Raw genomic sequence first — 14,911 nt, 5'->3', positions numbered from 1 at the left:
ACTGAAGGGTTGGGGGGCCGGGGAAGACTGGTCCCTTTGCTGGCTTCCTGTGCTGCCTATGGCGATGGACACTGCGTTGTGGGCCAGAGCTGTCACTGGACGCAGAAGATGGGAAAATGATGGCCATGGAAGGGGGGGTAGTGTCCATGGCCATGTCCTCAGGCAGCACAGCAGGATGCTTGGAATGGTGAGCCGATGGCATGGCTATGAGGGTTGGAGGGACGGAGTGCTGGCCCTGGGTATTGGGGTTGCGGGTGGAAGGGACAGGAGTGGGTCGTGGGAAAGAATGAGGAGGAGGAGGAAGAGGAGCAGCAGGAGGAGCAGCCAAAGGAGAGGGAACATTAGGAGGAGGAAGAGGAGGAGGAGCAGGAAAAGGAGTTGGAGGAGGAGGAATAGGAGGAGGAGGAAGAGGAAATGGAGAAGGGGGAGGAGGAAAAGGAGGAGGAAGAGGAGGAGGGGGAGGAGGAGGAAAAGAAGGAAGGGGAGGAGGAGGGGGAGGAGGAGGAAAAAGTGAAGGAAGAGGAGGAGGAAAAGAAGAAGGAAGGGGAGGAGGTGGTGGAGGAGGAGGAGGATCAATACACATGGGGGTTGGGGATTCTGTTCTGGAAGAGGTAGGATTGGAGGGGAAAGGGACCTGGGTATGAGGTGTGGGGAGGTGGGAACTGGGAGGTATCACAGGTCTTGACAGTTGTGTTGTTGGGTGAAACACATTAGGGGTAACTCCGACATGGGGACTGGGGCTGAATGGAGAAGGAGGTTTCCTGGGAAGAGGCAGAGGAATATTAGATGAGGGGGAAGGTGGAGGGATGGATTGGTTCAGGGGCCCAGCAGGCTGGAATTCCACCTGCCTGCTGGCAAGGTTGGTTGGGATGGGGGAGGGGTCAGTGGGTGGGGGGAGGGGGCCTGCATTCCAGGTAGGGCCTGCAGGTGGGGAGGATGAATGGACAGTGGTGGTGCAGTCCTCCGGAGCCTCTCTTCCGCCCTGGGCGACCTCTGCCTCAGGCTCCACGTGGTTACTTCTGGCACTCTGAACCCTCCTCAGGGTGCCATTTGTACATAAACGTGGCCGCTTTGCAGGTGGGGGCAGCCCATCCTGATGCCAGGAAATCAGTGATGGCAGGGCCACTGGCATGAGCTGTTTCCTTTTATGCGGCCTCTTGGAAGCAGCAGTTAGTGAGGGCCAACTCTGGGCTAGAACACAGGTCGGCTTTAGGCCCTGCTCTCCCTGGATGGCATCTTGGGAGGCTGGAGAGACAGGCAGATCTACAGGCTCCTGGGTCCACTTGTGGAGCATTGAGGGGCCCTCAGCTTTAAGGAGGGCGAGCACTCCTTGAGCAGGGCAGTGGGAGCTGCAGGTTGTGGGGCTCCCAGATGATAAGTTCTTGGGAGACACCTGGGCCCTCTCTGGAAGGATGTTTCCCTCTGGGGGCCAAGAACTGGGCTCCAGGGCACTGAGGTCTCCCCGAGTGTCCTCCTCCTCCTCCTTCTCCACCTTCTCCTCCTCCTTCTCCTCCAGCTCCTCCTCCTCCTCGTCCTTCTTCTCCTCTTCCTCCTCGTCCTTCTCCTCCTCCAGCTTCTCTTCTTTCTTCTCCTTCAGCTTCTCCTCCTCCCCCTCCTCCTCCTTCTCCTGCTCCTCCTCCTCTAGGTGGATCTTGCCTTTTTCTGGCTGGTCCTGGGCCCTGAGCTCAGCTTCCTTAGAGGCACCAATAGGGCAGCAAGAAGGTGTCATGGGCCCCTCAGCGTGGTGGATGAGCTGAGGAACTGAAGGCAGGAGGAGAGGCCTGCGCCCAGGAGGGGGGATCCTTACTGCTCTCGAGGGTCCGAACATCTGAGAGTTCTTCCGGGATAGCACTGGCTTTTTGGGGAGCGGCCCCCAGGACACGGGCAGCAGGGTCCCCCGAGAGAGGAGCGGGCCTCTGTCCCTGCCAGCAGCAGGAGGCCCCCGAGGTCCGTGATCCTGGGGGAAACGCCTGCTGGCAGGGCTGAGGGGAGAGGCAGGTGCAGCGGGGTGGTCCCTGTGAGGAGAGGGAGCCTCCCGGGCGAGGCGGAGGGGAGTGTGATGGCCCAAGAGGGCCCAGCGGCACAGCCTGCGAACGCACTTGGTCAAAAGACTGCCCAGGGAGGGCACCTGGGGCTCGTCACTAGGCAGAAGTCCACACTAGTCCAACGCTAGTCAGCACAGAGCAGCTTGGCTGAGAAGCCAGCTCCTCCTTCAACCACAGGCTGAACTCCAGTTTAGCCTTTGTGACATGTGGCTGGAGCCTGTGACAGAGAAAGGACTTGGGCCAAGATGATTGGTCAAAGGAAGGTTCCAGGGTGAAGAGACCCCTCCCCCCACTTGGTCTGAGCTTAGGTGCCTCCTGACTCTCCCCTGCTTCTTCTCCCACACCCACCGCACAGTTATTCTCACCCTCCAGAGGGTCATTCTGAGGCTGCTTTCCTTTGGGTTACTTAGGCAGTCATTCTACTTGGCTCCGAAAATAAATATCTCCACGATTCTACTGGACGTGACTGTAGCCATCCAGAGTCAAACCACCATCCGTTGCCCTCAGATAACTACAGCTATAGTTCCCACCATACTATCAATTTAGAAAACCATTACAGTTGTCCCTGGAACTGTCCCACAGGATCCTTGATCCAGTAATGGTGCCTGACTGTGATGTTACTTCAGGTAAAATATGTAGTTTGTTTGGGAAGAGTTCCCTCTCATCCTGACCAAAGCACATACACATCCTTCTCTCTACACCATATTGAAGGTGTGCAGTGTTCTTCCTGTTGCCTAGCGTTGCATTTTCCAGAGAGCTCAGTCCATGTTTGGCTGACTACATTGCTCTGGGGCTAAGATGATGCAGAACATTTCATGTCTCAGAGGTGTCAGTCCATGGACAGCCAGCTCCATTGCCCTGGGCCAGAGGTGGAGCAGAACATTAGGGCACAAGGACATTTTGAAGGGCAGCTGCTCACCTCATGGCAGCCACAACGTAGATAGTAAGAAGGAGCAAATGGCAAGATTCATCTCCAAGGGTTTGCTACTAGTGACCTAGTTCGCTACCAGTGGAGCCAGCTTTACTGCAACTTCTCTGGCCAAACTCTGCTACCTGCTGCTCATTTTCACAGTCATCTGGATAAATGCTGCTAGCAATATCCATACCACTGGATGAAATTGAAATTTTTGTGCTGCATTGAAATTTTTCCACTAGAATAATTAAGACATCATCTCTAACTAAATTTAGCCACATAGATAGTGTCAAGACATGTGTAAAATGTTAAATGGAAAATGACAATGAATTTGCTAGAAAGTAACATGAATGCCCTCCAGTCCCTCTTCCAATAGAATAAGCTTTCTCCTCAGCAAAGTCATGAGCACCGTCTTTAATACTGACAGTCCTTTAGCCTCCTGGCCTTCTGAGCTTCCACCAAAATCACTCCCAAAGCTCTGCTTACCATAGTGAAAGCTTTTCCAGATGGCATCTCTAAAGTTTTGAAAATTCCACCCCAAATTCCGAAAGGATCTAGACAGTACTGAACCAGATGGTTAGATTAGTCACAGTGAAGAACTCATCTCTTGGTAACCACTTCTATTCTAGTCAGCTTTTTTTTGCCACTATGATCAAAAGACCTGACAAGAAGAACTAGAGGAGGCAATGTTTAATTGGCTCACGGTTTCACAAGCAGTCCAGAGTCAGCTGCCTCCAGAACTCTGGCCATCAGGAAGCAAATAATCATGGCAAAAGAGTGTGGTGGAAGTAAGAAGCTCAGGATATTGCCACAAGGTGGAGAAGTGCTAGTGGGCTCCCTGGGCACAATATATACATCCCACATACAAGCGCTCATTGACCTACTTCTTTTTGCCAACCCCTACCTGCGGACAATCATTGTCCAGTTAACCTGTATCAGTGGATTAAGGGAATGATTGGCTAAGGTTCTCATAGCCTAATCATTTCACCTCTAATATTTCTTGAATTGTCTCACCCATGAGCTTCTGGGGATACCTCATATCTAAATTGTAACACATGCTGTTGTTCTGGTTCAAGCAGGAATGTGTCCTGGGATGAGAAGACTCCATTAAACCCGGGTTGACCACAATGAGAATGGATCTGTAGGAGTCCTGGTGAATGGAAAGCGATTAGGTAAACTGTGTTTGTTTTTTTAAACTTATATATTCTAATTAGTTTTATATGACAGTAGATGGTATTTTGATACATCATACATAAATGGAGTATAACTTCTCATTCTTCCAGCTGTATGTGTTGTAGAATTACACTGATCATGTAATCATATATGCACATAAGCTCATAATGTCTGATTCATTCTACTATCCCTCCTACTCCCATGCCACCTCCCCTCCCTTTACCTCTCTTTGTCTAATCCAAAGCCCTTCTATTCTTCCTTAGGCACCCTCCCCCGTTTTTGTGAATTAGCATCCACAAATCAGAGAAAACATTCAGCCTTTGGTTCTTTGGGATTAGCTTCTTTCGCCAATGTCATAACTTTGTTCTTTTTTATGACTGAGTAATAGTCCATTGTGTGTATATACCACATTTTCTTTTCCATTTCATCTGCTAAAGGGCACCTAGGTTTCTTGCATAGTTTAGCTATTGTGAGTTGAGCTGCTATAAACATTAATGTGGCTGTGTCACATTAAGTCATTCGGGCATAACTCAAGGAGTGGGATAGGTGTGTTTCATTTTGCAATTGATGGTTTTGTGTTTGCTTTTCTCTCCTGGTCACTCCATATCCAAACATAAAGCGAGTCCAACATCCTTGTGTTTTCTAATTAAGAAACACCGGAAAAGGCACAATTCTGACTTTGACACTCACATTGGCTGCTTCCACTGTGGACCAGTGTAGGGACATGCTCTTCTAGGTGCCCCATGGTGCATGGTAGTCTGCTGTCCCTGCTGCCTATTGCATCACTGTGACCACACCCAGCTGTGACCTCTGCTGGACCCTGCACTGCAAAGACCCATGTTGCTTCCACCTAGGGATCAGGAAATGGAGAAGGCAGGCCAAGGATCAGAGGTGGGGTCACAGCACCTGCACCAGAGGGCACAAACCCCATTCCCTCTGGAAAGGCGGGAAAGAAAGGGACAGGTGTCTGTTTGTCACTGCCACAACGTGCTCCCCATCTTCTCCTGTCCGGTACAGTGGTCCACATGCTGGACTTACAGTTGCCAACACCCTGTCACACAGCCAGGTAGCCAGCTGCTGTCATCCTGTGGAACCTTGACATGGCTTAGATGTGGCAGCTGCCACCACCCCTGTGTCCTTGCTGGGACACTTGTCCACACCTTTGGGACTATTGGAAATAAGATTATCTGTGGAAACCATGTCCCACCCCACCACCCAATGCTGCTTCTATCACCCCCTGATCCGGTCCCTGCAGGTGTCTTGGTTGCCCAGAAGACTCTGCTTGACCACTGCAACAGTCCCTGGCACCAAGGAGGTTTCCTAGGACACAATTACTCCGTATGTGCCCACCCACAGTGGAAGTACTTCTGATGCCCCCACTCTTTATTGAGGAACAACTCTCCCATACGTGACAGCTCAGAGAGACGAGCCCAGTAAGCTTGTGCAGACTGGCATGGCAGTGCAAAATGGGGTCCAGCAGGCAGGCAACTGACTATGTGCACAGACCCACCCTCCTGTCATGGACAACACAATTCCTCGTACGCTCATTGGGCCATTCTGACACCGCTGTTCCATGGACTGCCCACCTTGTGATCCAGAATAGGCCCCAGTAAAGCCTCTGCAGATGAATTTTAAATTTTTTATGTTCTTTTTAGTTATACATGCCAGTGGAATGCATTTTGACACATTATAGGTACATGGAGTATAACTCCCCATATTTTGGCTGTACATGATGAGGATTTACACTGGCCATGAATCCATATGTGAACATAGGAAAGTTACATCTGGTTCATTCTACTGTCTTTCCTTTTCTCATCCCTTTTCCCTTCCCTTCATTCCCCTTTGTCTTATCCAATGAATGTCAATTCTTCCCTCCCCACCCCTTTATTGTGCATTGGCATCCACATATCAGAGAACAGTCAATCCTTGTTTTTTGGGATTGGCTTATTTCATTTAGCATGATAGTCTCCAGTTCCATCTGCTTACCAGCAAATGTCATAATTTCATTCTTTATGGCTGAGTAATATTCCTGTGTGTGTGTATGGTTGTGTGTATGTATGTGTATGTGTGTGTATTTTTTTCCATTCATCTGTTGAATGCCATCTAGGTTGGTTCCAGAGCTTAGTTATTGTGAATTAAGGTGCAAAAAATATTGATGTGGGTGCATCCCTATGGTATGCCAATTTTAAGTACTTTGGGTGTATGCCAAAGAGTGGGATAACTAGTTCAAATGCTTGTTTCATTGCAAGTTTTCTGGCAGATTTCTATACTGCTTTCCAGAGCTTGGGAGGTTGAAGCAGGAGAATTGCAAGTTCAAATCCAGTCTCAGCAATTTAGCAAGACCCTAAACAACTTTGCAAGACCCTTGTCTCAAAATTTGAAAACAAACAAACAAACAAACAAAAAGGGCTGGGATATGGCTCAGTGTTAACCCCCCATGGGTTCAATTCCTGGTACTAAAACAAATAAAAATAATGTTTCATAAATCACTTCTGAAAAAAATCTCCTTAATTTTCTTAACTGGTGTTTTAAGATTATGTCCACATACAAAAACACGTCAACCATTTGACACCAGAACAATATACTGCCTTCAAGATGCAGGAAATCTTGTTATTTGAAACCCTAATGAGCTTTAGGAGACATTATTGTATTTGAAAACAGCAAATGTAGAAGGTGGTGCTCTATGACCTCAATGAAGTGTGGAATCAAAACCAGTTGCTCTGTAAAAGCAGAGAGCAGGATGGTGGTTCCCAGGAGCTCGGGGTTTACCAGTCTACTAATAACATGGATGTAGATTACAGACATAGCAAGTGCAAATGACCTGAGCCTTTAGATTGATGAACACTAGTGGTTGAAATAAGGGCAGTCCTGAGGGGGTATAAGGTATAAGGGTGGTGATATAAGCAAAGACCAGATGATACAGGGCCTTGTAGACTACTCTGAGGATGTGCTCCAGGGGAAAAAAAAAATGTCTATCTGCAAACATTTTGTGCTCATCTATGAGTTTGGAAGAAAATTACCATACATAGTCTTCTGTAGTTTTTTAAGGAAATGCTAAGACCTTAAAAAACTTAAGTGTATTATATTTTTAATAATTTAAGAAACTTAACTTTGTGAGGAAAGAATTATTTTAACTTAGACACAAATGTGTGTAAAATTCACATTGTGAGGTAGAGAGTTGGTTTCTGCAGTAACTGTTAGTTAACTTAGAATTAGATGTTGAGATCTCAAAATATATTTAGAAGTTGGTAGAAATGAAAATATGGCGAAGGGAGAAAATATGTATATAATTGCTATAAGTTAGAGAATGCATTTGCCAATTTTTATAAAAAATAATTAAAAAATTTAGACACCATGTTCCCATTTGCATAATGAACTTTGACTAACCCCAGATCTCTGTCTGCTTTTTAAGGGGAAAGTACTTTGTCATCTTTAACTATCTGGACCCTTAACTATCTGGTTCCTTAATCTCTAAGACATTAGGCTATTTAAGATCCATCAGTGTATTAAATGTTTAAATTTTCAGATTTATTTTTAGAATTTGGTCCCTCAAACTAAATGTAATTTAATTTGTAGTGAAATCCTCACAACCTATGGGAGGAAGAATGTTCCCTTTAATCCCTCATGTGAATTACATGGATTTGAGTTTATACAATATGTAATGTTACGTTCTCTTTCATAACTTAATTATTTTATCAAAACCTAAGGTGAAATTGGCAGGTGTCCTTAGTTTAGCATCCAGCCAAAGATGAATCCAAGAGCAATTTGCTGAAAAGAAATAGAGAAACTTTCTCTTCTGCCAAACTTTCTCATTCCTGCTGCTCTTGAAAACTGTCTGTACAGGGGAAAAAATCTATAAACACAGATATAAAAAGCAACAGTTGCCTCTGTTCAACTTCCCATCACATGTGACCTGATTTTCTAGTTCTCTGTGATGCCCAGACCCTTGCTTCCCAGCAAGAGCCAAAGCAAACTGCTTTCAAGAGTCTCCATCTCTGTTTGCAAACCATACCCAGTTTACCTATTAGACAGGCATCTGGCATGGGGACCACAGCACAGCTTCCTCCTGTACCCAAAGTCTGAGACAGGGGCTGAGCTGTATTCTGTCTGGACTCATCTGTAGATGCAGAGGTCAGTGTTTGATGAGATAAATTGACTTGTTTTTGATCCTAGGACAAAACAAAACATTTTGGGGACCATAAATGGCCTGAGGCTGATTTGTTTTCTGGAGAAGGGCAAAGAGTATAATATACTATAGACTGCCCTTGGAAAAAATGTTGCAAGGGGAAAGAGTAACTCTGAAGAAGGGCTAGAGACCAGGGAGAGACTGACTACGTAATTAATAACCCAAAGCTACAGTCTGTTGCCAAATTTTTCTAGTGATTTCCCCTAATCCTTCAAATTCTTCCTAAAGTCTTTTGAAAGATATTTTTGCAAGATACAACATTAACTTCCATTCTATTTTGCTATCATTTGTATTTTTTTCTTTGCTATGTTCATGAACTAGAGCTATTTCCTGACCTTTTGGACAAGGCCATTATTTTCAGAGTCAAATTAAAAATTTTGGTTAAGGATGCTTATGTATTCTGGAAAAGAAAATTCTGAAGATATCATTTGTGTTCTTAGGCAAATTATGACACCTAGGATTGTTTAACCTTAAAAAATTCTTTTATAATTAAAGCATTAATAGAAATATTACTTATATCAGTTTATTGTTGCATAACCAATGATTCCAAAACTTAAAATGGATATTAAAACAATATTCATTAACTTAGTTTATATTTCTGTGGGATGGAAATTTAGGGTGTTTTCATCTTACAGTTCTGGGTCTTGGCTGGGCCCTCTGTGCTGTCACGTGCATGTCAGTTCAGCATGTCTGCTTCTAGGAGCTCTCTGATTGTCAGAATGACTGTGAGACTAGGCTGCATTTCTCCCACCTTCTAGTTGGTTTGTCCAGATATGTTTATATGTGGTCACAAGAGTGGCTTGACTTAGAACTGGTAGACTATTAGCCTATAACAAGTAACAAAATTGGCTCAATTTATCAGGTAGGGAATTAGACTCCATGATTTCATGGAGGAGCTTGTACTGACCTTGCAAAGGTGCAAAGAGGGGCTGTATTTGCAATTGACCTCACTAATCAATGGCACTACATGCTAGGCAATTTATATACATTTTCACCAATTTTTACAATAACACAATATGTTAATGATCACTTCCTCACTTAAGAGTTGAAGGCACTGAAGTTTAGAGAGACTAATTGCCTTGCCCAAGATTGTAAATAATAATCAGACAAGCTCTATCTTGGACAATAATTTGTGTGAAACAAAATCTTTAGGTTAATTTTTTTCTTGTTCAATTTCATATTTTTTTTTCTTTTATTGATCTTATTTTTTAATAAATACAGGACAACAGTGGAATGCATTACAATTCTTATTACACATATAGAGCACAAATTTTGGTATCTCTGTATATAAAGTATATTCACACCAATTTATGTCTTTATACACGTACTTTTTTGCATTACAATTCTTAATACACATATATACCACAATTTTTCATTTTTTATCTTCATAGTTTCACCTTCTGTTAAGTTCTGGAATCAAATTCTACCATCTTTCTTCCTCTGTTAAAAATCTTATTATACTTTAACACTATATTATTTTTTTCCAGTAATAATTTCTTTTTCTGTAATAAAAAACCAAAAAATAAAATATTTTTTTCTTTAAAAAAAATTTGAGAATTTCTTGATTTTTTAAAAATCTAAACCTCATTATCTTAATTTTAAATAGTAAAATCTGGATAGTAGTCTGTAGTATGGATTTATTCTGTATTAAAAAATTTGGGGGGGGCTGGGGTTGTAGCTCAGTGGTAAAGTGCATACTTAGCTTGTATGAAGCCCTGGGTTTAATCCCCAGCACCACCACCAAAAAAAAAAAAAAAAAAAAAAATACTATTTTCCAGTCCTCATGAGTATAATAAAAATTGGGGTAAGGGAGGAGAGGAAGATGTATGTCCAAAAGACAGGCAGGTGTTATTAGGACAAAGAAAACAAAGAAATAATAAATGTTCTAGAAGAGATGTGTAATTCTATATACATATCTATATGTACCTTGACTAACCTTCCAGGGCAGTAGTAGAATGCAAAGAGCCATGTTCTCAAGTATTTGCATCTAAAGGTTTCTTGCACAACTGACTACTTGTTTGTAGTTGGTGCATCACCTCACTGTTCTAGCCCTCATATTCTGCACTAGAAAACTAAGGGTATTAGATTTATGAACAACTCTGAATTAAAATAATCCAACCTTCTGACTCTCTACACAGGACATCTGGAGGAATGTACTTACGGCTGAAATTTGACCAGCCTACTGTGTAACAAAGTAGTACCTCGTGTAATTTTCAATCTGTGTATGGGGTGAAGGTGGGAGTTCATAACCCACTTGAATCAAAGTGTGGAATATGATATGTCAAGAAATTTGTAATGTTTTGAACAACCCACAATAAAAAATTAAAAAAAAAATGAATGTTCCTACCAAAAAAAATTCCTTCCAAAGGCAATGCCATTCAAAATTCTCTTAAATTGATATGAGGCTAACCTTATTATTGTCCTTAGTGGTCTCTATTCATTGTCTTTAGTAAAATGGAAGTGATACCTACACAGTGTTCTTCTCTTAAACTGTGGATTAACATAATTATCATTTCCTTCTAATTGAATGCAAGCAATTGGTGACAGCAGTAATGCCTAATCCTTATATAAAACATCACCTAATATTCACTAATTGTTTTGACAGTGTCTCCCCTTATGTCTGCTGTCCAAGATTAACTTGCTCTTGGAAGGAAAAAAATCAAGGGAAGGCCTGGGAACAAATGTTGAGAAAAACATCAGTCAGATAAGCTCTAAGCTTCAGAAAAAAACACTTTTTATCTTGTTGTTTTTTTTTTTTTTTTCTTGCTGCTTCTCATCAAAATTGAGACCTTAGGATTTCAGATAAGGGTATGAGCTAGAAGTAAGAGCTCGAAGAGGTCTGTGTTTGGTGGGGTGCTATTGAAGAGCATGGCACAAAGAATCCTCTTGCTAGCCAGGCACCTCATGATTGAAGTTCTGCATGATACTTGGAATCAGAAAATCAACTTCTAATAAGAATATTCATTTGCTGTCTTTGTGCCTGATATAGATCTCATTTAGGAATCTGTAACTTGAGCAGACACCTAGAAAGTTCACAGTGTCAGAAGGTGGGGAAGTTGGAACCTAAGTAATATAATAAGTAATCAAGAGCATTATCCATGCAAATTCTGTTTGAGTACATTCTTACCATTTCTTATTTCTATGAACACTGAACTTTGCCATATCCATGGGCTGAGCATTGTTGTTTTTCAATTTGCTTTTACTATCTCAAATTACTCTTTTTCTAACAGGGCTTTAGGCTTTTAGAATACCAATAAAGATTTGGTATATTTGCTCCGAGTTTTCTGATAATGTTTTTCAAAATCAAACAGTTCCTTTATAATAATGATAATAATAATAGCCACTACTATAATAGTTTGTTAGAGTTGCCATGAGAAAATATAGATTGGGTAGCTTAAACCAAATAATTTTTCTCACAGTTTTGGAAGCTAGAATTTCAAGATCATGGTGTTGACAGGTTTGGTTTCTTTTGAGGTTTGTCTTTTGGCTTCTAGGTGACTAGCTTTTAGCTATATTCTCACATAGTCTTTCCTTTATACTCAAGTGCCAAAGTGCCTTTGTCTAGGCTCTTCTTAGGAATCCAATCATATAAAGGTCTCATTTTAACTTAGTCAATTCTTATCTCCTAATACAGTTATATTTTGAGGGACTAGGGACATAATAGATGAATTTGGGGATTACAGTGACCTTTCTTTATTTCTGCCATGCATTATTCTAGTCACTTTGAATGAATTAAATTCAGGGTTCTTCAATCTCAGCACTAAGGACATTTTATACCTGACAATTCTTTCTTGGGGTAGGGTTAGGAGACTGTTCTATGCATTGTACCATTACTAAATCCATTTTAGTATCATCCTTGGCTTCTGCCAGTAACTCCGTCTCCCCAGGTAGTGATATAATTATTTGCAGACATTGTCAGATTTCCCCTGGGGGACAAAATTGCTCTAATTGAGAACCACTGATTAAGTCTAATCTTCTCCACACTGTTTCAAGGTAGCTTTAATATCCCCACTTTATAAAGGAAGGTACTGAGATTAAGAAAGGTTGAATGACTGGCCAAGTTCACATAGAAACAAAGGGGCAGAGCCAGGATTTGAACTTTAGTTGTTTTTTTCCATGACATTAAGCTGCTGCTTAGTGGTTATCCTGCACCTTTTCAGCTTTCACCACTGTCTCTAAATCTGCTACACCAAATGCTGAATGATGGCCTTAAAATAATCAGTAATCATGTGATGATCCTTTCTTTGTAATCTTTGTGAAATATTCTAAACCATAAACCTATTATGCTTTCTGAAACAGTGACCTAGGGGTATTACAAATTGTCCGCAGAGCCAGGCACCAATGCCACCCTCTTTATGGTCATTAATTAAACTGAGAACAGGCTGAAAGATACACATCAGCTGGATGTGATGTTACACAACTGTAATCCTAGTGGCTTGGGAGGCTGAGACAGGAGAATCACAAGTTCAAAGCCAGGCTCAGCAAAAGCAAGGCACTAAGCAACTCAGTAAGACCCTGTCTCTAAATAAAATACAAAATAGGGCTGGGGATGTGGCTTAGTGATTGAGTTCCCCTGAGTTCAATCCCCAGTACCCTCCCACAAAAAAGACTGAAATACACATTAATAATAATAAATTACAAATCTTAGCTAAAACAATTCATCTTTTCACCCCAAAATTATGTGATAACCCAATTTTAAATATGAAAATGAAGTCTGGGGAAATAAGTTGGGAAATTGCCCTGATTAGTCAGAGTTAGGTAAAGAATGAAAATTATACTTCTGCTGTGTGGGAAATTGTTTAAAAACAAAAAAAATGCTTGCCTAGTGCATCCCCCAAAATGTGACAGCTTCAGAATGGTGTTCAGGTTTTCCTAAGAACCCAGATGTTCAATGACTAGTACTTGAACTTTCAATAAACTCCAGAAATGTAAAGAAAACTAAATGATTGTGCATATGTGTGTGCTACAGTGTTCTGAGAAGAATCCTTCTCTAATTCTCAAGAAGTAATATTTGCTTCCCCACCATGAAGCCCAAGACTTGATTAACTTTATCTTAACATACCAATAAATGTTGTATTGGCCATAAAAACAGTCAGCTCTAGTATAAATCCAACTCCAGTATTTAATTCCTTGACCTTCTATGTCAGGGATTTCCAGAAGCAAGCCTAAAAATCATCTAAAATCTATTTTTCAAGTTATAAATTGAACTTTATTGAAATAAAAGCTTCTGTTTTGTATAACATACTATTAATAGTATCAAAAACAAATCTTAAAATTGGGGGAAAGTATTTGCAAATCACAGGTCTTCCAAAAGACTTATCAATGATCATAAACAAGGGAATTCACAGTAAAAAGAAAACTGATATAAAATCTCAAGACAGTTTACCAAATAAGTTATACAGAAACCCACACCTGACAATGTCTTCAACATCATTAGACATAAAACCACAATCAGATATTCTAATACTTAATAGAATGGCAGAAATTTTCAAATGAAACTAATAATTTATGACATAGATTCAGAACAGCATGTTACATGTTTCATGCAATAAGCTTCAATTTCATGCTTCTCTGTCTACTTTGAGAAAACTAAGTCTATGTTCACACAAAATCCTGCCAATGGAAATTGATATAAGCTATGTTTTTAAGTTCAAAAAGTGGAAACTACTCCCAAATATATTTTAAATTGAGAATACATGAACCATCTGTATTATACTATACAATGGAATATTAATCAGCAATAGAGAAAGACAAAGCAATATGTGTAACACTAAGTGTGAAATGTGTGAAAGAAAGCAAACACAAAAGGCTGAATTTTAATTATGATTCCAATTTATATGACTTTTATGCAAATACAAAATCATAGGTTCAGAAATCAAATCTATCATTGCCAGGGACTAGAGGTGGAGGATGATTAGACCAGATAGAAGCAGAGAGGAATTTGGGAGGGTTGTTCTTCATCTTTTTTTGCAGTGTTGCATATTATTACAATCTTTTTCAGAACTCACAGAGCTCTAAAGAAATAAATGTTACTTACATACATTAATTATTAAAAAGTGGAGGCAGTTAGTTCTGATTGTTTCTAAAGAGATGGACAAATGATCATGTAGCACAATCCTCTTTCTTTGTTCATGAACTTTTAGTGCAGACAGATGTATCATTCACTCATGTAGTCCATTATTTGGAATGAATATAGGAAGGGGGATTTGTGATGGTATCAGGATAGAAGATGCAAGAATGCCTAAATACTGCTATATTTTTAGATAACTATGACAATGCCTTAAGACTAAGACTGTTTCACCCTTTTCAGTCATAAGAGTCAAATCTTGGAAATTCCTATACAAACAAGGAATGGATATTATTACAAATAAAAAGAACACACAAAGGAAACAGGAGGTAAATTTTATTTATGTCTGGATTAGAATGTAGATGGTCAAGACCATTTATGTCACGGCTTTTCCATATGGGATATTTCCTAACTCTGCTTTAATATGAAAGAAGTGAGAAAATAAATATAAATATAAAAATGTTGCCCCAAATTGCAAGGCATCTACGTATTCCATATTTGCCATGTATATGAACAGGAAAGGAAAG

The 14,911-nt window shown here is 41.2% G+C and overlaps 1 long non-coding RNA gene across 7 annotated transcripts in view; it reads left to right on the top strand.

The window, feature by feature from the left end:
- LOC124093969 (uncharacterized) overlaps nt 1-14,911 on the top strand; it is a 96,625-nt gene that overhangs the window by 59,201 nt on the left and 22,513 nt on the right. For 6 of the 7 annotated variants that reach the window (XR_009226954.1, XR_009226957.1, XR_009226953.1 and 3 more), the window contains one exon: nt 4,038-4,130. This is a non-coding gene — a long non-coding RNA (uncharacterized LOC124093969). Of the gene's footprint in view, nt 1-4,037; nt 4,131-6,391; nt 14,714-14,911 lie in introns of all 7 variants that reach the window. The other variant, XR_009226958.1, reaches the window with a different exon arrangement.

This window comes from Marmota monax, unplaced genomic scaffold (assembly GCF_021218885.2).
Source record: "Marmota monax isolate L192 unplaced genomic scaffold, Marmota_monax_Labrador192_F-V1.1 WCK01_AAM20220418_F8-fsc00851, whole genome shotgun sequence".
Lineage (NCBI taxonomy): Eukaryota > Metazoa > Chordata > Mammalia > Rodentia > Sciuridae > Marmota > Marmota monax.
The sequence above is the reverse complement of the archived record's forward strand: the minus strand, read 5'-3'. Positions and strand labels throughout refer to the sequence as shown.